This window comes from Leptonotus elevatus, chromosome 19 (genome assembly GCF_054856555.1).
Source record: "Leptonotus elevatus isolate MCC_2025b chromosome 19, RoL_Lele_1.0, whole genome shotgun sequence".
Classification (NCBI taxonomy): Eukaryota; Metazoa; Chordata; class Actinopteri; order Syngnathiformes; family Syngnathidae; genus Leptonotus; species Leptonotus elevatus.
Window position 1 is genome coordinate 6207331 of NC_141257.1, and position 21573 is coordinate 6228903.

Genomic DNA, 21573 nt, shown 5'->3' on the forward strand with positions numbered 1-21573 from the left:
GTTGAACAAGAAACCAACACAAAGGACTCAGTTTGAAAAAAAAAATAATAATCTATCAATTCACTCAAAATTTGAAAATTATTGAGGTACTATGTTTGTTCTGCATATAATTCACAGAAATATTATTCCCATACTCTAAAAACAGTTGGGTAAAAAATAACCCAACTATGGGTCAAAAATGGACCGATTCTCTACTTGGGTCGATTTGACCCAACGTTGACCCCAAAAAATTGGGTCATTTTGTATAAAACAACCCAGAAAGTTGGGTCAAATTGACCCATCAGTCCATTTTTGATCCATAATTAGGTTATTTTTGACCCAACTGTTTTTAGAATGTACTCACGTATCGTAGTACAGGGCAGTATAAGACTCACTGATTTCTGCCATCTAGTGGTGAATGGTGATATTACAAATTAAAACTACATCAAGCACCTTCACATTTACAATTTTGTGGATTTTTTTTTTCCTTTTGTTTCAATTTAGTTTTTTCATATTTTCCCATTTTAGGTATTTTATCTCTATTTCCTCTTGTTTCTCGTAGAAAACCTATATTGAATGTTCAGCCCTTTTTGAAGAATATTTTGAGTTTGTAAAAAAATAAATAATAATGATAATAATAATTATAATTTTGGCCTATTATTTTTGGCTGATGTTCGCAGGGCCCTAGTTAAACACTCAATGTATTTTGAAAGCAGTCTGCTTAAAATAACTTTCACCGAGCTGGCTAAGTGGCAAAAGGGAGAGTTTGTTCACAGTAAATTAAGGCTACAAGAGAATTGAATTGTTTTTTGGGCCAAATACAAAGCTAAATCTTGGTGACGCTAACTAAATACTTGGCCCAAAGTGCTCACAGTTATCCAACAGAGCCAGGAAGCCATTTGCATTGTTAATCAGTCTCATTTTCTCTGCTCAAATAATCATAAGTCCCCTTTGGCTTTTGCAAAATTCCTAATTTCTCAAAATGTTGTCTTGTCTTGAATTTAACAAACGTACAGGATAAAATGTCTAAGCTTCGTTTTAATCCTTGCATCCTGGGTCTCTGCAGTTTATTTATTTTAGCTTCTAAACCGCGACAATGAAACTCTCCTGAAAGGGAACATCACGACTGGACACTATACAAGAACAATAAAGTCAACATTTAAAACCTAATGACTGTATATATGCTCTAGTGGTGAAGAAAATCCCCCCGTGATTCTTACATTCAAATTTTATAGCCTGGGGGTGTGACAGCATTCTAATTCCCCTTGCGGTTCCGCTATCTTAGAAGTACAATCTCCTCTCGCCGCGCCAACAGCACCTCTTCTGACAGCAATTTAGGTACTGAACCGAAATCTGGCATGCTTGGTGTGGACCCTGAAGAGAAGACCTTAAAGGAATACACCACCTTCAATTGTAATTAGATGCTGTCAATCACACACACACACAAACGGGAAGTCAGTATGATTCAAGAACCAGGCTTGTATTTTTAGAATGGAGACTGAAGTAGAGCAGAATGAACTACCCACACAAGGAAATTCAGCTGATTATAAAGTGTATTCTAAAATTCCATCACTGTAATTGCGACACTTTAAATTCCTTTTTTTTTGGTGCCATCAAGCCTTAAGTCAGTAATGACTCATAGTTGAATTAGCATATAAAATGTATGCAGTCCACTACATTTTTTTCTGAAGTAGCTTTGATTTAAAATGATTGGGGTTGTTTGTTGTTGATTACCCTATTGATTACTCAAGTCATCACCATATTATTGGTGAATTGAACTGAATTAAAATAGTAATTGATTACCACATCGATTACTCAAGTAATTGCTACCTTACAGTTGACTGAACTACAATAGTAATCGATTACTCAAGGAATCGCCATATTACAGTTGACTGACCAAATGAGTAACAAACAAATTAGTAACACTAAAACAGATCTAATATATGCTCTGAATTGCCATTAAAGCTTTTTGGCACATTTATTTTTTTTAAGAGTATTCTTGAAAACTATTTGATGTTTGGCTGGAACATAAAACACAAGGACCCTTGATTATGGTTACAATTAAACTGTACAGGACCCACCATATTAATCAGTGTTATGTATACTTTTTTTTTTTTTATGACTGTATCTCTCTGCATTTGAGCATGTCACACAGACATTACCATAGAACTTCTCCATTCCATTTCTAGACTGCTACACCACTCTAAAACCAAATTCAATCCCAAAAAGTAAAATGAGTATTTCCTGTTTCCTGTGACAGGAAATGGCTGGTCCCCAAACAATGCCAGCTTGTCTCAAGTTCAGCTGATGCATAACCCTCCCCGTACCACCAATCACCTGGCAAGGCGTTACCTGTGAGTTTAAACATTTTTTACATCCTTTGTGTCTTTTTCAGCGTGTTATTTTTCTGACCGCATTTTCATGACTAATGGTAGGATGCCAGTTCAGCATGTAGAAGTAGGCAGGAATATTACTTTTGTATATTGTTATGAAGAGATATTTACAAACACAAGAAGCATGCAGATATTAGCCTTACAAATACTGTACTACATAATAATCTACCCAGTAATGGAAAATAAACGGTCTGATTTTAAGAGTTTTTAGTTACAAATACTGTACTACGTAATAATCTACCCAGTAATGAAAATAAACGGTCTGATTTTAAGAGTTTTTAGGAATTCTTATGAAACAATCTACCACTGAACGTATTTGCAGGTATGTTCACACGTACTAGCGAATCCATTCAAACAAACTTACAAATATATTTAATCGTATTTGCAACGAAATTCGAACATTCTTGTAATCTATATGCAAAAAAACTTAGCATTTTTTTTTATCCTTTCACACAATGCTTTTTTTTATTTTAGCATCTGGCCTACATTATACCAGTGCGTTTTAAAATCAAGTAATACATTTATTCTGAATGGTTATGATTTATTATGCCTACATTTCTGTTTGGCATTTTTTCCCCCATAATGGCACAGGGTTATTAACATGCGCATACCCCCGTGGCATTATGGGAAAAATGCTAAGTTGTTTGCATTTAAATACAAATAAGTTCAAATGTGCTTGCAAATACGTTCAGAAAATTTTCCTAATAGTGTACGTTCAAACGTAATTCCTAATATATTCAAACGCATTTGCAAATACGTTCTAACAAAAATGTTTACTCCACTCCGTATTGAAGTGGTGATCCTCCAGATTTTACAGTTGCTCTCAAAACCTAGACTCTGCCAGAAACATCGTCTTCCTCCCCCCCTGCCAGTGCTGTTGACTTGACAAACACATCACCCACTCCGATTCATTCCTGCTTATTTTCTATTTCAGGGCGTTAGGCTTCTGAGCAAGGCTCACGGTAGCATATCTGATCAAATCGATACCCATCTCTCTCGCTTGCCTTCGCTATTCTTTCCACTCATTTCTGACAGCGGTTAGGCATGATTGGATGATTGAGAACCGATGGCTCCAACAAGTCCTTCCGGCCTGTGAGGCATGGAGACATATTGACACGGGGAGGGGGCACATTTACATGCGATAATGTCTTTTTGACACACCTCTTAATGAAATCAATTAATGGATAGATAGATCATGTATTGGCTTATTCACATTTCCTGTAAGTGTACCATCCAGGTGTCCTACTTTTATCTCTTTATTACGGTGTAAACTCCTTCCGGGCCTGTGAGGAACTAGATTGAGCTGTCTTGTCGCGTACATGAACAAACAGCCACTACCAGTTTTGTCTGTCTCGTTCACAAGTGTCCCATATGAGTTGCTGTCTTTTTTGGTTTCCACAGATGCCACATCTGAAGTGTGCAAAACCTTCCTTGAAACCGGTATTTATTTTCCGGTTGTTGTTTTTTTTGTTCATTGAGATATATATATTTTTTAATGCCTGCTCAATGATTACGTCTTTCACCCTGCGGCATAAGGGAAGACTCATTAGTATTTGGAAGCGAAATTCGCGTGATGCAGAATGATTGTTTGCAGAATGTCAGATGTCTTTGTTGTCCTTCTTTTGTTTCCGCCAGCTCATTGCTTTGCTTTGGCTGCTATCTGACGCTGGCGTGTGCCGGCTGCACTTTCATTCATTTCATTTCTGGAAAATGTGAAGTGTGGCCACAACATGTTATTAGTCGAGCGGGTGCCATCCCAAACAATTGAAAGTGCAGTCAACTGGGCCAACGAACAACAACTATCACGCCAATGTTATTTTACACTTGCAAAAAGGACTGTAGAAAATGTAAGAAAAAATATAGTAAAATAAGAAAAAATAAATAAAAAAAACAAATAAGAAAAAATTATCTGCGAACAGAAGAACATTTTTATTTAAATTTACCTTTAAGATTTTGAAAAATAAGAAAATAATACTAGGCCCATATCAACCACAGTGGTCTTGAAAAAGTAATATTGAATAGTTTCTTAAAAATGCATACGTATTCATTTAGGGTTGGCCAATTAACAGGTCCCATTTTTATTGTCTTTGTTATAACCCAGCCAGGGATTGAACCCACAACCTGCCAGTCAGGGCAGACACTGATGATTTTTACACAAGAAAAAAAAATGCTTACAATAAAGAGCTATATTGCACTTTTGTCTGATTGTTTTAAGACTTGTATTTTTTTCCATTTATCTTATTACTAGATTATGCTAAATTTTAAGATTCAATTTAAGAAAATTCAATTTATGAAACTGGCTGTTAACACTCAATGCCAAGACTGCTTGATCAAATAAGATAATTTTAGTTTTTTATGCTCGAGCATACAGGAGGCTTTGAAGCAGCCTCTGACCTGAAGAGGTCGCTTAAAGCAAAGTTATTTAAAAAACGGCCAGCACGTGGCAGCAGAGTATAAGAGATCAACCAGGGCCATGTTGCAACAAGCTCTTTTCCCCAGTGTTTTGAACAGATTTGTGAATAATGATGAAACTTAGCTATATTGTAATGCTAATTGCTGCAAAACGGAAACAGATACAAATATACTTTTTTGTTGTTGGTAGGTTCCATGATTTTATAGCAATAGGACACAATGTTGTGTGGGCCTTGCAAACTCAGTCAAAATGCAGCAAAACAGCCGGGAGCAAAGGGGGTTGCTTCAGTTAAAATGGTTGGGAGTCAATGAGTTAAAATAAGCAGAATGATCTTGTATTCTATTTTATTTTAAGTAAAAATAACAATAATAATAATAATAAATAATATTCTATTTTAAGTAAAAATAACTTGTCAAAGCAAAATAAGTATATTTAAGTTAAATTTAAGAAATTGTATCTTAAGAATAAATGTTTTCCTTTTCTTCTCATTTAGCAGATCCGCTGCCTTTTGAAAATGAGTTAAAGTCATTCATGAGCCAAGTCGAGCTTGTTTAATTACCCGAAGCTACAGTATGTGATGGCTGGAAGGATTTAACAACACGAGTGAAGCATGGCATCCAATCAAGGCTCAGCTTCGGTTGCTCTGAACTCTGATTGGCACGCTTTCCTCCGCCTATTAAATTTCTCATCTTTCAAGAAGTGTACTTGAAGAGGTTTTCCTGCCTTCATTCCCAGTGACAGTGTGTTATTCTCTCTTTACAATACCTAATGAATCATAAAACGTCAGTTATGGTTATGATCAAAATTGGATTGATGGGGCCTTTTTTCCCCTCCTGTTGTCAGGAAATTTCACACTTTTGTGGATCCCTCCAGGCTTGCTAGGGTGCTGTGCAGCCAATTAGTCTGGGAAATGGCCCCCCTGAAAGTATAGACGGACCTATCCATCTAAAAGGATGTCTATATTTGTACGTTTTGCGCCACCTCAATAACCATATGGCTTATAGTATAGTATACAATGGTGCCTTGAGACATTCTCTACAAAAATGACTTAAAAATGAATGACTGCAGTTTACTGAGTCACATATTGCAGTAGCTTGTGCCTGTCTTTTCCTTTCTGTTCATTTCAGTGGGCGCAGATGATGATTGTGATGACTGTTTTGTGTTACAAGCTTGCACGGAACAATTTAAACTTGTTTCTCAAGGCACCACTGAGTCAAGGGTATCGTCATGTACAGCATTAAAATAGCAAGGTCAGGAGACCAGAGGAAGGAATAAAGGAAGGAATGAAGCAAAGTTTCAGGTGAATAGATTAATTTCAGACAAAAGTTCAGATGTGTTAAACAATTCAGGACACAGCAGCTTTCACTTTTTAAGTGAGCAAACGTATTGGAACATGTGGCTGATGGGTATTTGTAGTTGCTCAGGTGTTGCCCTTTAGATTGATTGCTTCAACACGAGTGCTTGTTTTTGTATTTGCGTTTCGCTAATGAAAATTGCATTTACTGTTTCGCAAACATGAAGACCAGAGAGCTGTCTATGGGAGAAAAGTATTGCTAATCATTTTGGAGCTGAGAGAAGAGGGATATCCGTGATTTTTCTCCGGCAGTGATTGAGTCCTTGTCAGAAATAAAACAATGGTGATTTGGTAGGGTTTTGCAGTTACAGTGCTGTCACTATCGAATATTTTTAGAAACGATTAATCGACCAATCAGATTCATTTTAATTTTGCATTAAAGTGCATTACAAAAGCATTTTTACGCCCTGATTTGTTTGTAAACCATTGATTGGTGTTTATTTTGTACTTCGTATACGTTAAATGATAAAAAAAAAAAAAGGGGGGGGGGATTGACGTTTTACTATCTTACCAATTTGGTCATTGTTTTCTTAAGTAAAAACAGATATTTGCAATTTATAATTTTGATTAAACAGAAGATAGTCAATCTTCTTTCAGGAAAGATCACAGAAATCAGTGAACAATTACTGTTGATATGGCGAAATCAGAGGATTTGGACAATTTTAAATAAAATAAAAAAATGGCTCCAAACGATTACTCGATTATTAAAATAGTTGTCGATTAATTTGATAATCAATTACTTGTCGATTAACTCATTTGCTCCAAAAAACGTATACAAAGTTTCTATTTTACATATTGTCATGATCCCAGAGAAATATTTATGTTTATGTTTATTTTATTTTATGCGAGAGCATACAGAAGGCTTTGATGCAGCCTCTGACCTGAAGAGGAAGTTAAAGCAATGATAGATAGTACAAAAAACGGCCAGCAGGTAGCAGCAGAGTATAAGATATCAACCAGGGCCATGTTGCAAAAAAGCTCTTTTCCCCAGTGTTTAAAACAGGTTTGTGAATAATGATGAAACATAGCTATATTCTAATGCTAATTGCTGCAAAACGGAAACAGATAGAAATATACTTTCTGATGAACAAAAATACTCTAATCTTTCTTTTGGTAGGTTCCATGTTTTATAGCAATAGAACACAATATTTTGTGGGCTTTTAAGTTGACTTTAGTAGCTGTGCATAAGAAAACTATTTTTTCCTCCTGATCTACTTAACATTCCTGCCAGCAAAATTCAAGTTCAGTTAAGGCCAGCAGTTAATAAATTATAGCTGTAATACCTTTCCTGGCTGACAGCCAGGCCTCATCTCCATACACTTTTCAAAAATGTGTGCGTTTAGTTATATTCGTCAGTAACAGGTTTACTATGCGTGTGTGCGTATTTGCTTTTTAACGGCAATGATCTGTCATCACTACCGCTGTCTTCCAGCAGAAAGGATGTTCCATCATAAATGTAGAAAATGCACCGTCATGTTCTTGTCATTTTGCGGCCGTGCGATTATCACTCTTTCCAAATTGTAACCTCATCAATCTCAGAGGGTATTTCATCAGGACGTTGCCACATTTAAACTGACAGATCACAATGTGCTAACGTCTCTCGCACCTGTCTGCCTTCGTTAAGTAACAGAGCAAAATTGGACCTGGAGTTTGGAAGCCAGAACCAAATTCTCAACCAAGTATTCTTTGTGATGGTTCTTTTAACTCATTCGCTGCCATTGACGGCTAAAAATTCCCAAAATTTATTTGAACTATTTCTATTAGTTTAACTTTTTTCCCACTTTTGTTAACAAGAGTATGAAAACCTAGAATTTTTTTTTTCCTTTTCGAATTGATCTAAAATTTGTGATTAATCGCGAGTTAACAATTGAAGTCATGCGATTAATTGCGATTAAAAAATTGTAATCGCCTGACGAGAGGATTATTAAAAATTAGGGTGTCAGGCGATTACATTTTTTTATCGTAATTAATCGCATGACTTCAATAATTAACTCACGATTAATGCCAAATTTTATATCTGTTCTAAATGTACAATTAAACAAATCTAGGTTTTCATACTCTTAAGTAGAAAAAAATATGTTAAACCAATAGAAATAGTTGAAATTATTTTTTGACGTTTATAACCGTCAATGGCAGTGAATGAGTTATAATTGAACTTTCATCCTTTATGGTCGCCATAAAGACAGGCACGCCACTAGCAAATCATCTTGGCGAACTTTACCGTATGAAATATATGCTGGGTTGCTGCTCTTTTTTTGGCAGCTGTCTAAAACAACCAAGCCTAATTGGAAGTAAAATGCCATTCCCGCAGTGGGTGCTTGGAATCGATGCTATATGCAAAGTGTTGGTTAGCCATTGTGGGCTGTCACGTCTCACTCGCCTAACGCGCAAGAGAGGTGGATCTGTGTTTCTATGTAACAATGAATCCAAAAGAACATTCTTATTCTGTGCAGTTGCGTGTCTTGGTGTCGGTAATGCAGCCAAGTGAATCTTACTTGACATAATAGACACGTATTCATTATTTCTGCCTTCAAGATCGTCTCCACTTGAACAAATATGAACAATGCTGTTATTTGTGCGACGTGTCACATATGTTCAAACAAAAAGGCTCAGTTTTACAGCTTTGCATTGTATTTCTGTGGCAAAAAAATGCTAGAATTTGTTTCTGCTTCAATGTAACAGCCAAGGTTTCTTGCCAGCAGTTTACCAGTCAGTTGATCTGACCTTGATTCGACCTTTTAGAAAGTATTTGGAATGATTAAAAATTCTAAATCAAATGAAGTTCAAAATAAGATACAAAGCTAAACTAAACAAACACGAGGGAAAAGACGTGACTTCGGCCCCGTCCACACGAAAGGCAGTTTCAATATATCCTCACAAGTTTCTTACCGTTTCGGCCGTTCGTCCACACGATGGCGCAGTTTTGGAGCTTGAAAGCGATCACTTTTAAAACCGGGCTCCCGTCTGGACACCATTTTCAGGATACTCCTCCAGTGATGACGTAATGGTCGCAGCTCAATGAAGTTTGCTCCAATTCTTTCTTGACTGCGCGTGAATCGTCAGTCCGTCAACAACAATGGCGGATAGCCGTGTCGTAGTCATTTTGCGCAGCCTCCTTAGCTTGCTCATGCTTTTCCAGCAAAATATTTTCCCACGTTCAACAAGCGGCGTCGCACTTGAATCACCCGCCATTGTCATTTCTCCTGCGTTCGTCTTTTTCATGTTGTCTCGATACATGCAAAGCCATGTTTGTTCTGTAGATTGCAATCAAGTTTGAAAAATAAAAGTGTTTGTGAACTTCCTGTGGCTGTGCTACAGCGCCACTCCAGGCTTGGCATACACATTACAGCCGTTCAACGTCCTCAGCGTCTTCTTTTGGACACTCGCAAGTCTTGAAATGCTTCTGCGTGTACGAGATTTGTTTGAGGAACGAAGCCGGCTTTGCTTCCGTCTGGACGGGGCCTTAGGCACGTACAGCCAACAATCAACCTACAAGGGCAGAAAAGAAACCAGAAAACTGATGAGACAACGGGAAACACATGGACAAGACACACGTGGCTAAAGGAGATGATTAGTGGGACTCGGTGGAAACACTAACGTAGCGAGAGACATGGACAAGAGGGACACAGGGAAAACACGACCGAGCTGAAATCTAAAATCAACAAAAACACAGATCGTGACAAAGTAAATTTACAAAACTCCAATTTGTATGTTAGCATAAATTAAAAAAATATAAATTCCAAGGTACTTCCCAAATGAAATCATACAGATGCCAGGTGTGAGGGGGAAAAATATATTCTTTGCTGACTAATCTGGTACCCTCATTTTAGCAATGATGAGAAATGAAGAACACACAAGGAAGAAAAGTTAGCATGACCTCATGTGCAATGGATACTATCAGGCCAGGACTGGCCATCTGGAGTTCAGGACAGATGCCCTGTGGACCCGCCTCTTTTGGGGCCAAAGTGGTGCTATTTCATTATTATTTCCCCCCTTTTTTCCCACAAGAGACTACCCCACAATTTAAAAAGAACAGCCCATTAATTCATTTAAAATATAGACAACAAACTGAACCAATCAACATCAGTGGCAGCCAGGGGTGGTTAGGAGTCGTGTCAAAATACTAGGGCCAATTTTGGGTGCCAGTCCAGCCTTGGATACTATTTAATAGCTCTCTGTGCTAAATTGTCAATTTAAAAAAAAAAAAAAAAAAAAAAGAAGGGTTGATTCTTGAGTATACCACACCGACCCATCCCGGCACGGCAGCACACATGACCTGTGAAGCACTCCGGATATCGTAAGAGATAGCGACTCTATTATATTTGATGTGATAAAGATAACTATTTGTCCATCTGTGATCAATAATCACTCTTTCTTTTTTCAGTTGCTTCTAGGTGTTGATTTTTTATTATTTTTTTAAGCATAGATTTTGCTTTGTGCATGAAGAGTCTGGCACTGCCAGCAGAGGCATGTGTGGCCTCCATTGTGCTGCAACAATGATAACGATAAAGAGAAGCGGAGAGCAGAGCGTGGGAAGAACACTGTGTCTGATTTTGGCTGCGGTGCTACTTTCTGTCTGATCTTCAGCGAAAAAAAGGCCCGAACTCGTACAGCAGGCTTATAACCCTTCGCTAATCCCCTCTTCTGACTCATTTCACAGCGGTTCGATGCTCTCTCTTGTTCGCTCACTGGCATGCTGTTTGTACAAGCTTACACACAAACAAACATACAAATCATTTTAGTTGATGAAAAATTCAAGACCTAAGAAAAGTACATACAAAACGTGAAATCACTTTTTACACTCTCAAACTGTTACTTATTTGCGTTTTATTGATATATTTATATGATATTTATATTTTTATTATAAATATTACCATACTCCCAAAGACGTATTTATACGTTTTATGTTTTCTTTTCTTTTTTTAATGCTAGAGCATACAGCATTGTTATTACAAAAACGGCCAGCAGGTGGCAAGCAGAGTATAAGATATCAATCAGGGCGGGCCATGTTGCAAAAACACTTATTTTCACAGATTTGTGAATAATGATGAAACTTTGCTATATTCTAATGCTAATTGCTACTAAACGGAAACATATAGAAATATACTTTTTTTCCTGATGAAAGAAGAAACTCTAATCTTTCTTTTTGGTGAGTTCCATGTTTTTATAGCAATAGAACACAATATTCTATGGGCCTTGCAAAATCAGTCAAAATCCAGTATATGAGCCGGGAGCGAAGGGGGTTGCTTCCGTGAAAATTACTGGGAGTGAATGAGTTAAGCTTTTTTTTTTCGTACTTGGAACATATCAATTTGAGTTAAAAAAGAAACTTAGTGCAACTGTCAAGGGCTTAGAGTGAAAAGGAGGTAACCCCTCCCCATTGCCTGTTATACATTTGTGCCATTATTACAGATTAACGTTTTTTTATGAGCCTCGCTGGAATTAGCATTAGTGACGGTTTTAGTGCCAAATTCACGTTTCAGCTCTGTCACTCTCCCCCGCCCCCATAAGAGACGACTTAATATCACAGCGAGCCACCCCGACACGGTGCCAGGCTAGCGGATCACCGCGGTGGGTTTAGTACATTGGGTCACATTTCACCCTCTTGCTATTCATAGAAGGCTAAAGCTTCTTTTCTTGATGTCTGTTCCACATTCCATTAACGCAATTGTCTCTTGATTAGTATGTTAGTATGCACAGGATACATTATTACCCCCCAAAAATAAAAAAATCAACCCAGAGGTGTTTCACCGAATTGAGCTGGCTGATTATTTTTGGAAGCTTATCAGCTAAACCACAGGTGTCTAAATAAAGGCCCGGGGCCAGATTCTGCTCACCACATACCGTAAAAATCACGTGGGTATCACACTTATAATGCGCCCCACCGAAATCACTATTCTTAAATTTAGTAACTTTAGGACATTTTTTTCTCTTTACTTTGCCTTTTAATCTCTTTAACTCCATTTGTAACTGCTTTCAAAAGTTATACTTTTAATTACAGTATTTGAAGCATATTGTTGTACGTTGTGTATAAAATGCATTATAAAGCAGTGATTATGATACTTATTTTTTTTTAACAACCCGTAGGTACTGCCTAGGTACTTTTTTCTTCAACATGTCATCATCATCATCGCTCCTTTTTTTCATGTATATGTTTGTGCTCTTTAATTCACTTGAAACCTGTTATAAATCCAAGACCCTTCACCTTAATCAGATACCTCAGAGTCCCGCCAGAGTCATGAAGTTGTCAGGAGACCAGAGGAAGGATCAAAGTAATACTAGCTTTATCAGCCTTCAGATTTGTAAAAAGGCAGATGCAGATATTTGTCGATTACTGGTGCCGAATTTTGCATTTTGAAAAATATCTGCATCAGCCTTTTTACAAATCTGAAGGCCGATAAAGCTGGTATCTCACTGAGCAGTGAATGCTTGCGAACGTAGCAAATTTAGGGTTTTCCTCAGGATTTGTAAGATGTTCACAGACAGTTTGTGCTTATCGCTAACACATTTTCAACATATTCAGACAATTTTTCACTGTCTGCAAAGATCTTTAGACACCTTTTTACGAACCCTGACGAAAAGCCAGAATTAGCTACATTAGCAATTTGACATATATTTTTTTCGGTACTCGCCTATCCTTAACCTAAACTGCGTGATTTTTTTTTTTTGTTCCAAGCCCCCGTATCGTATTTATTTATTTATTTATTCATTCATTCTCAGGATTTTACAGTAATTGCACGGCACTGTCTACTTTGTTTCTTGAAAAATGTGTTTTGCCATTTTTATTTTGACGGAAATGTGTACAAAATGTTCACATTTTCATCACTTTTTCCACATTTTCTTTCAACACATCGTTTTAAGATGAATTGAACAACAGTTAAATATTTATCACCCCCCCCCCCCCCCCCCATGTTTTCCATGGCACAATACAGGGGCAATTAGATATACGTAGCAACAAGATGAGCGCTCAACGTTCCTATGAGGGAAATAATAGTTTAACACCTGTGGATAAACCATATATAATATGGAACATAAGGATGACAAATTTTGCACAATTCTGCATAGCAACTCCTTGTTAATTTACTAATGTACAGTACTGATCTACCCTGCGGTAAACGATCCCATTTGTGTGCTCTATCTTCCCTGAAATGAGTACCGGAGATGGAGTTCGAGAGCGCTAGTTATTTACCACGCAGAACATATATCTGCCTCGCCATTTCCAGCCATTAGACTCCATACTTGAGCAATATTTCACCCCGATTCTATCAGGGGATTTTTATATGATCTAATTACCTTTGTTCGTCACGAGGGAGTTAAATGTCAGTAAACCTCACCATGCTGTGATTCTCGTGCCTTCAATCACAGGCTTGGACAAAGATGATATACAGCCTCCTTTTGCTGCATATAAGATGAGTGTTTAATAGTCCGGTGATGAGGACGGGCTTATCGCTAAGAATGTACAACAATTTAGCCGTCTATTATACATATAAATGGAGGGCTAGTAGTGTGGGATTAATGCGCAAAGCAGCTCCTGTAATCTTCCGACTACAGAGCTGCGCTTTTGGAAAATGTTTTCCAAGCAACTCAAAGCCCAAAACCAACATGAATTACTTGTTTGATCACTGGCACTTGCAATGAATCACAAAGAATTAACAAGCTAATTGCCAGCTCTTCAAAAGTTTTCCGGGCTTGTCAGAAGCTAATTTTGCTCTGTTATTTCAACAGACACGGCCGTCGTGTTTTTGTTTTTGTTTTTGTGGCATTGCCTGAGGAGGAAGGAGCAGAAATCCTTGTTTAATATAAGATCTATATTTTCTTTTCTTATGTCACAATGTAAGTCGTTAAATGTTATTGTGATTAAAATTGTATATTTCAACCAAATGTCTCGTGTTAGAGTAAAAACTCAATTTAGTAGAACCCCCAAAGTCATTAGGAGCCGATTACAGACAAACAGAAATACGACACTTATTAAGTTCAGCCTGGGTCAATATCACTATAAAGTTACATTTTTCAATCCTAATTAATCGCATGACTTCAATAGTTAACTCATGATTAATCGCAAATTTAATATTTGTTCTAAATGTACAATAATATGTACAATATTTTTTTGTCTTCATACCCGTTAACATAAAAGTGGGAACAAATATTAAACTAATAGAAATGTGGCTGCATCTTTTAGTAATTGATGCAGTAATTTCTTAATAATATAAAACATTTAGTTAAAATGCAAAAGATGTACTGTATTGTAAAAACGAGTGTGATATTTCAAAAAAAAAATGTTTTTTGCCACTAGACGGCATAATTGCATTTGTAAGACATTGGTGACAGCTTTCTTTTCATGTTGAGAGCTATCTAATCTTTAACATGAAGCAACTTGTGAAATTCGGCACATTTTTTAAATTGTAAAAACTTGACCCCGGTCCCCACAATTATATGTATTATTATTACATTTTTACTGCTAAAATTTGACGTGGACGTGCCTGCTGCGTTGCGACTGGAGTTCCCCCAGTACAGACTAACTAATTGCGCGTTAAAGGAACTTTGAAATGAACTCAAAATTAACGCAATAATTTTGACACCCCTAATTTTGATTAAACACAGAAGCTAAGAACTACAGAAATTAGTGAACACTTACTGTTGATATGCTCAAATCAGAGGATTCGGACAACTTTAAATTAAAAAATGGCTCCAAATGATTATTTGATTACTAGAATTGTTGTCGATTCATTTGATAATCAGTTACTTGTCGATTTATCGACGAACTTTGACAGCTCTACGTTTTGTTATTTTCATGTACATTGTCCGCGTGCAGTTAATTTATATAAAAACAAAGCGCGCAAGGCTTGACTAATCCACATTTTTAACATAACGTCCAACTGCCATCTGTTCTCCAGGCATCCACATTTAAGACACGGCGGTCCTATCAAACATGTTCCCCCAGTCTAATTGTTCCGTCAGAACTCCACTTGGCTGTGTTCCATGTCATTCCACACTCCGCTTTTGTCATTTAATCAATTGTCCTTTTGCTCCAATAAAGCGTACGACTAAATAGTAAGACGTGGCCTGAGTAATTCAGAGCAGAGAATGAAAATGAGCGCGGGTGTAATATACGACAGCGACCTCGATTCCATGTCTAAAAGGCAGACTTGACTTTCCTGACATTTTTTTTGTATCGGCACATATCACTTAAAATAGCACAGACTCCCCTGGAATTAAAGACGATGTTAGTACACGATGAGACGCAAAAAGCAACAGCGGCACATTTCAAACGACGTCCGTCGATGGCAGTTAACAGCTCGTCCCGACTGAACAAACAGGAGCGAGAGTGGATGGAAGGATGAGCAAGATGAGAGGGTGTATATTTGATTAGCCTCTGAAGTGAGGGATGTGCCTTTAATCCCCCTCCTCTAACTAATCTCCTCTCCTCTCGGGGAATGCTCACTGCCCACGGGCACAAAAGTGTTGTAAGTCTTTAATGTGGAGCCACTGGTCACACTTTGGGCTTTTCGTTTTAGATTCATTCATTCGCCTTTTTCATCTGTCCATTCTTTGCGTCCGGCTACATTTCTTTTTTTTGAATGCTTGAGGCCAAATGTGTTCACATTTGGGTATTTGACACAAAATTGTCTCTATTATGAGGGAAATATTCATCGCAATTATTTTGGTAAATTAGGAGGATCATTTGTTTTTTAGTACAACACAAGAAAATGTTAAAAAAAAATCTGAAGACAAATACGATTCTTTGAAACGCTATAATTATGCAAGTTCCTTTTCAATTAATTCATTAAATTAGTTTTTTTTAAAGGAGCATAAATTAACTCAAAATTAGTATTAATAATCTTTTTGGGATGATTATGCTGATTTTGTAATTGTGGAGTGTAATAATTGTAATTGAATTTCGATTAATTGCACAGCCCTACTACAATTGATCTATATTATGAATAAAAATACTCAAATGCTGATTTAATTTCATCTGAATTTACCCTACACGTTGATGTATTTACTCTGTATTCTCAAATCTGTGATTTTAAAGGGATACTTGACACATTGAGCCATTTTTACTGCTGAAAATGGGTCAAATATCCCTTCAATGTATTTAAATCCCCTTCACTCAATTTAGCAAAATAAAAATATGGACAAGTCTGCTTTTGACTTGAATTTTAAAAACAACGGATACTCATGGGGACAAATATTATAAAGAATATCGTATAGGAGAAAATAAAGGCTGTACTTTATTGACCAGAAACCAAAATAACAATCCAGCCTCAGCCCTCTCAGAGTCCAGAGCTCCTTAAGCAATAAGAAAACAGTCACATATACGGTGTCGCAATTGCCTTTTCATGTCTTTATTGCTGTTAGTAATGAAACTCACATTCACACTTTTTTTTATGGTGCAATGTTAGAAAACGATATGACGGCCATAGCTTTTATTCGTTTGCCTTTTCTGTTTCATTAAAGGTATACTTGGTGCTATTCCGCAGTGCTGCTACTCAAATAAAACCAACAGGTATTGTCGGGTATGGGAGGTGAACATAATGGAAACAAACTGGGAACAACTTTTCAGCAGATCATTTCAAATTGTATTTATGTATTTATTTGCACATAAAAAAATGCTGGATTGAAAAGATGGGGCAAATCATACACTTTTCACAAATCGATGATGCAGCCCCGTCCTACCCGCGTCACAAGAAAACATAAACGTGACATGTGACGACGGCAACATTGATCTGAACGTTACATGACTCAAAACTAAATAGAATCAAAGGAAAAGCAAAATAATGAGGGAAAGCGTTATAGAAAATAGATGGATGGATATCCTTGCTTCCATGATTTTTTTTCCATACAGACAATACATAAAATATACAAAATGCAACATCCCTGTGCAAAATCTAAACAAACAAAAATGCTTGCGCTATGCTTAGGAAGCAGAACTGAATTTACAATCAAACAGCGAGAATTTTACAAGAGCAAAGTGCTCATTTTATGAGAAATAGCAATCATTACAGTAAAATAACATCGCACAAATACAGTTCAGTATCTTGCTATGAAAATAAAACAACAATATCATGATAAAAACAACTTTTTTTTTTATTGAATCATATTTACTTTTTATTGTAACCCTAGTTTTAAATAACAATGCTGGAGTAGAACGAGCGCAACAGTGAAAACTGCAAACACAGCTTATTTGTTTACTATACTTTGGCTAAACAATACAATATTGCTGTAAAGTATATGAACAATCAATTAGAACCTATGGACTTTCAAAGCTGCCTATTTAAGGGAATTGAAAAAAAAAACCTTCTACCCCAAAAAATGTAATTAAAAAAATCTCGTAGCTATATACCGAATGCTAAATTTAATCTTCCTGTCGTCATTACAAGACAAGGCGACACGTCACAGATTATCTTGCATTGTGCTGAATTGTTATTCTGCTGATAGCACGTCTCAGTAGCTTTTGCAGACCTCCACATTGACAGCTGTCAACAAAAAAAAAGAAAGAAAAAAAAGACACTGCATAATGTATACCAAGTTTCCGGCTGTTTTACTGGATTTTGACAGATTTTGCAAGGACCACAGAATATTGTGTTCTATTGCTATAAAAACATGGAAGCTACCAAAAGACAGATTAGAGTCTCTACTTTCACCAGGGAAAAAAAAGTATGCAGCTCTATTTCATCATTATTCACAAACCTGTTGAAAACACTAGCAAAAACAGCTTTTTGCAACAAGGCCCTGGCTGATCTCTTATACTCTGCTTCCACCTGCTGGCCGTTTTTGTAATAACTACCATTGTTTCAAGTGTTTTTTTTTCCAGTTCTGCATGAAAGCCTTCTGTATGCTCTAGCATAAATAAATAAAAACACACATAAAAAACGTATAAATACTTTTTGGGGAACATGATAATACTTAAAATAGAACAGATTTATATGTTTTTGGGGAGCACCCAGCAATCCAAATTAAAGTTTTTGTGCAACATTCCCATCAGTAGAGCCCTATATATATATATATATATATATATATATATATAAAATAATAATATATATATATATATATATATATATATATATATATATATATATTTTTTTTTTTTTTTTTTTTTTTTAATGTTACATTGTGAAGGTGTCCATTAGTGGATTGGTGCCAAGGGAGGCATATGCAAGACTTTACTGTATATGCTCACAGTATCATATAGCATGTCAGCCGCACTTGCACTTTTCCTCCCACTCGCTCTTGCAATCTAATTTCTTCATATTAGCCTGCTGCATTACGATGTGCATTTGAGCGTTTATGGATTGCCACCCCGCACATTAGTCGGAAGCGCTTCTTTGGTTGCCAATAGGCTTGTGGTAGATTGTATTTGTTTGTAGCTTGTATTTGATTCTTTGAGCCGTTTGAATATCTTCACCCGTCATCTTGCTAATAACAAACATTTTGAAAACAGCACACGTCAATGAGCATGAGCGCCATTGATCGTTTTACTAATCACAGTAAAATTGTTACCATTTGTCCAGAATTGACTCGTTTCAAGCAGGCAGATCAGCATTAATGCAAGTGGAGGATACCACTCGTATGTATCGCTGTAGAAAATAATCCTAACTGGCTTCTCCAGTATTTGAATTAGCATATTATGAATTATTTACTTGTCTTTGCATAATAAACATTTTCACACTAATTGTAACTTTTCAGAATATGTACCGCCTAAGAAAAAACTCAACATGTATGCTTATTATCTTTGCCAGCCATACTTTTGAATATTTAAATATTTATTTATTTAAAATTTGAGCAATAACAATATGATTGAAAATATATATATTTTATATATATTAAAAAAAAAATTTTTTTTTAGGGATTATAATCATTCGTAGTCAAGGAGGCCAAATAAATTTGGAGACGATATTCATTTTCAGTAAAAAGGAAAAATTTGGCATCCAGATAAAAATAATTACAAACTCAATCTCTTAATTTCGTTGAGCTGTTTTTAAAACTCATCTGCATTTTGAATACTAAGAAAAAGTTCAGAGAGCTCTCAGGGTCATTCGCAAAAAAAAGTTAAACAAGGAATTTGCTCATTAATAAAGTTTTCCAAAAATGTCAAAACCACTGAAATATTTAAATTTCACCCAAAAACAAAACGGTGCAAAGAGTTTGCAGGGTCAGCATCAAATGTATAATCAAGTTAACAGAGTTTTAAATTTATGTCTTTTCTGCTGTTAGATTTTTCCAAACAGGCCAACCTTGATTTTCGTCCAAATGGTGAATATCGCCGAGCGTGCGTACCACTATGCGCATACGGCAATCGCTGTTTTAGTGAATTTACTACTGATGTGAACGTGTAAATGAGCATGGCTGTCTTTTCTGCTACAGACATACATAATTAATATATGATGTCGCGCAGTAGCTTGACGAATGCCAAAAGTTTTGAGCTAAGCATTATGTCCTACCTCTTTTTTTCCCACATTTGGCATGCCCCGCATTGCCACACTGCTTTTTTTCACCCAACTGGGCGTATTTGTGTGTGTGGTGGGAATTGAAAAGAAATAAACAGCCCAGACAGCTGTTGTGGTCTTCATATTGCTGGGGGACTGTTTGAATGAATGCAAGTGGAACGTCTGCTACGCCGAATGTATGTATGTGTACTTAAGTGGCTCAGCTTTCAGTGCCTGCGGCTGCCGCATTGACTCGCAGGCGGCGTGTTTACCTCCATTCTAACTGCAACGGATCTCAATATATGACTGGTCTATGCTGTGTAGGATATCTACTTTCTATTCCACGTTCCCTCTTGCCAGAGATGAAAAGTTCACTTTATTTTCCGACGCGTTGCATTGAAGTTTGAAGGGGATATTTCTGCTGTGCTTTTTTTAAGAATCAATTTCAAGTTTTACAGCGGGGCAAGTTCACGGATGCGTAAAACTCTGGTGTAAAGAAGCATCGGCCTTCACCTCCATGTTGATGAAAGCAAAGCTTTGGTTGAGCTGATTTTTCAACCATGATCTGACTTCAATTCCTTCACATTTTTAGTGCAACAACAAATAATCGAGTATATATATATATATATATATATATATAGGGGTATTTGTACTTTTTTTCCCAGACCACAACCAGTACAGTGTTCCCTTCGTTTTCCGCTGGGGTTTGGTTAAAAAAAATACCCGCAACAAATGAAATCCCCGAAGTTGTTAGCGTTATGTTTTACATTTATTATAAATGTTTTAAGGCTCTAAAACACCTCGCCACACAGTTTATACACTTTACATTTTCTCACATTTCTCTCTTGTTTAAAACATTCTCCATGTTCAAACCTTCATAATTTTTTATAAAATAGGTACAATACTGAAAAAAATAAATAAATAAAAATTGCAAAATTGCACATACACAAAAAAAAACTGTAAACCGCATTATAGCAAGGGAACACTGTACCTGTACTCAACTCTTGACTTGTACATTTGCTAAATAACAATTTTGTTAAAAAAAAAAGAAGAAAAAAAAAGACTGATAATGTATCGGTATCGTATCGATATCTGCCAAAACCAGTACCAGTACTCAACTCTTGTCTTGTACATTTTGCTAAATAACAATTTTGTTAAAAAAGAACAAAAACAGAACAAAAAACAATGGCATATAATGTTAAAGAAAGACATATGGCAATTTTCCTTAACATTTTCTATTTTTAATTTCGCTGCCGTGAGTGCCGATTATTTGAAATAAGGGCAGGTTTCGGTTGAAATAAGAGAGTACTGATACGGTATCGCTATTCGCCAAAACCAGTACTAGTACTCAACTCTTGACTAAATAACAATTTTGTTAAAAATTTTGTTATCCCTAATCACTACTATGTTCTATTGGCTGTATAATTAACAGGCTTCTGGCTTTTTTGTGTGTTTTCATGTATTTATGTGCCACATGAACATAATCCCAATATTACAGGAGATTTTTTTATTGACTTTGGAGTGTCTTGGAGTGAAATTGTATATGCGCTCTTGAGTGTACATTTCCCTTCCCTCAAACAATTTTTTGCCGCATTAACGTTAAGCTATTAATCTCACGGCTCAAGGCAAGCATTAGTGTGGTCAATTTACTGTATGATGTACTTCCATGTGCCTGAGCATGTGTTTGTGTGGCTGATACAAGCCCGGCAAAAAAAAGCGAGATTTCCTACCTCGTGGGAAGTTACCGATTTTTCAATATGCCGCTTGCATACTTTCCCCTTTTTTAAGATGAAAAAATATCCCCAGGGCATCCAGACATTTGTGAGCAGTGAAGGATGATGGGAAATAAATATAACTGACCTTCAGGGTAGAATCCAGTCCACCTGGGGATGTCAAGGTCTTATTATTGAGTCAAGTTTGTGGGATGCGGCCCCCGAAAAAATGAGATGTTTGCAATCTGCCAACATACATAGATGATGATTGCCGCAATCTGCAGGGTAATAAATT

General features: G+C 36.6%; 1 protein-coding gene across 22 annotated transcripts in view; it reads left to right on the forward strand.

The window, feature by feature from the left end:
- Nucleotides 1–21573, forward strand: part of adgrb2 (adhesion G protein-coupled receptor B2) — a 162858-nt gene that overhangs the window by 9907 nt on the left and 131378 nt on the right. For 21 of the 22 annotated variants that reach the window (XR_015091470.1, XR_015091472.1, XM_086063573.1 and 18 more), the window contains exon 2: nucleotides 2240–2333. The exons of the other annotated variant lie outside the window; for it this stretch is intronic. The gene's annotated coding sequence lies outside the window, so the exon portion shown is untranslated. The remainder of the gene's footprint in view (nucleotides 1–2239; nucleotides 2334–21573) is intronic. 22 annotated transcript variants of the gene reach the window in all.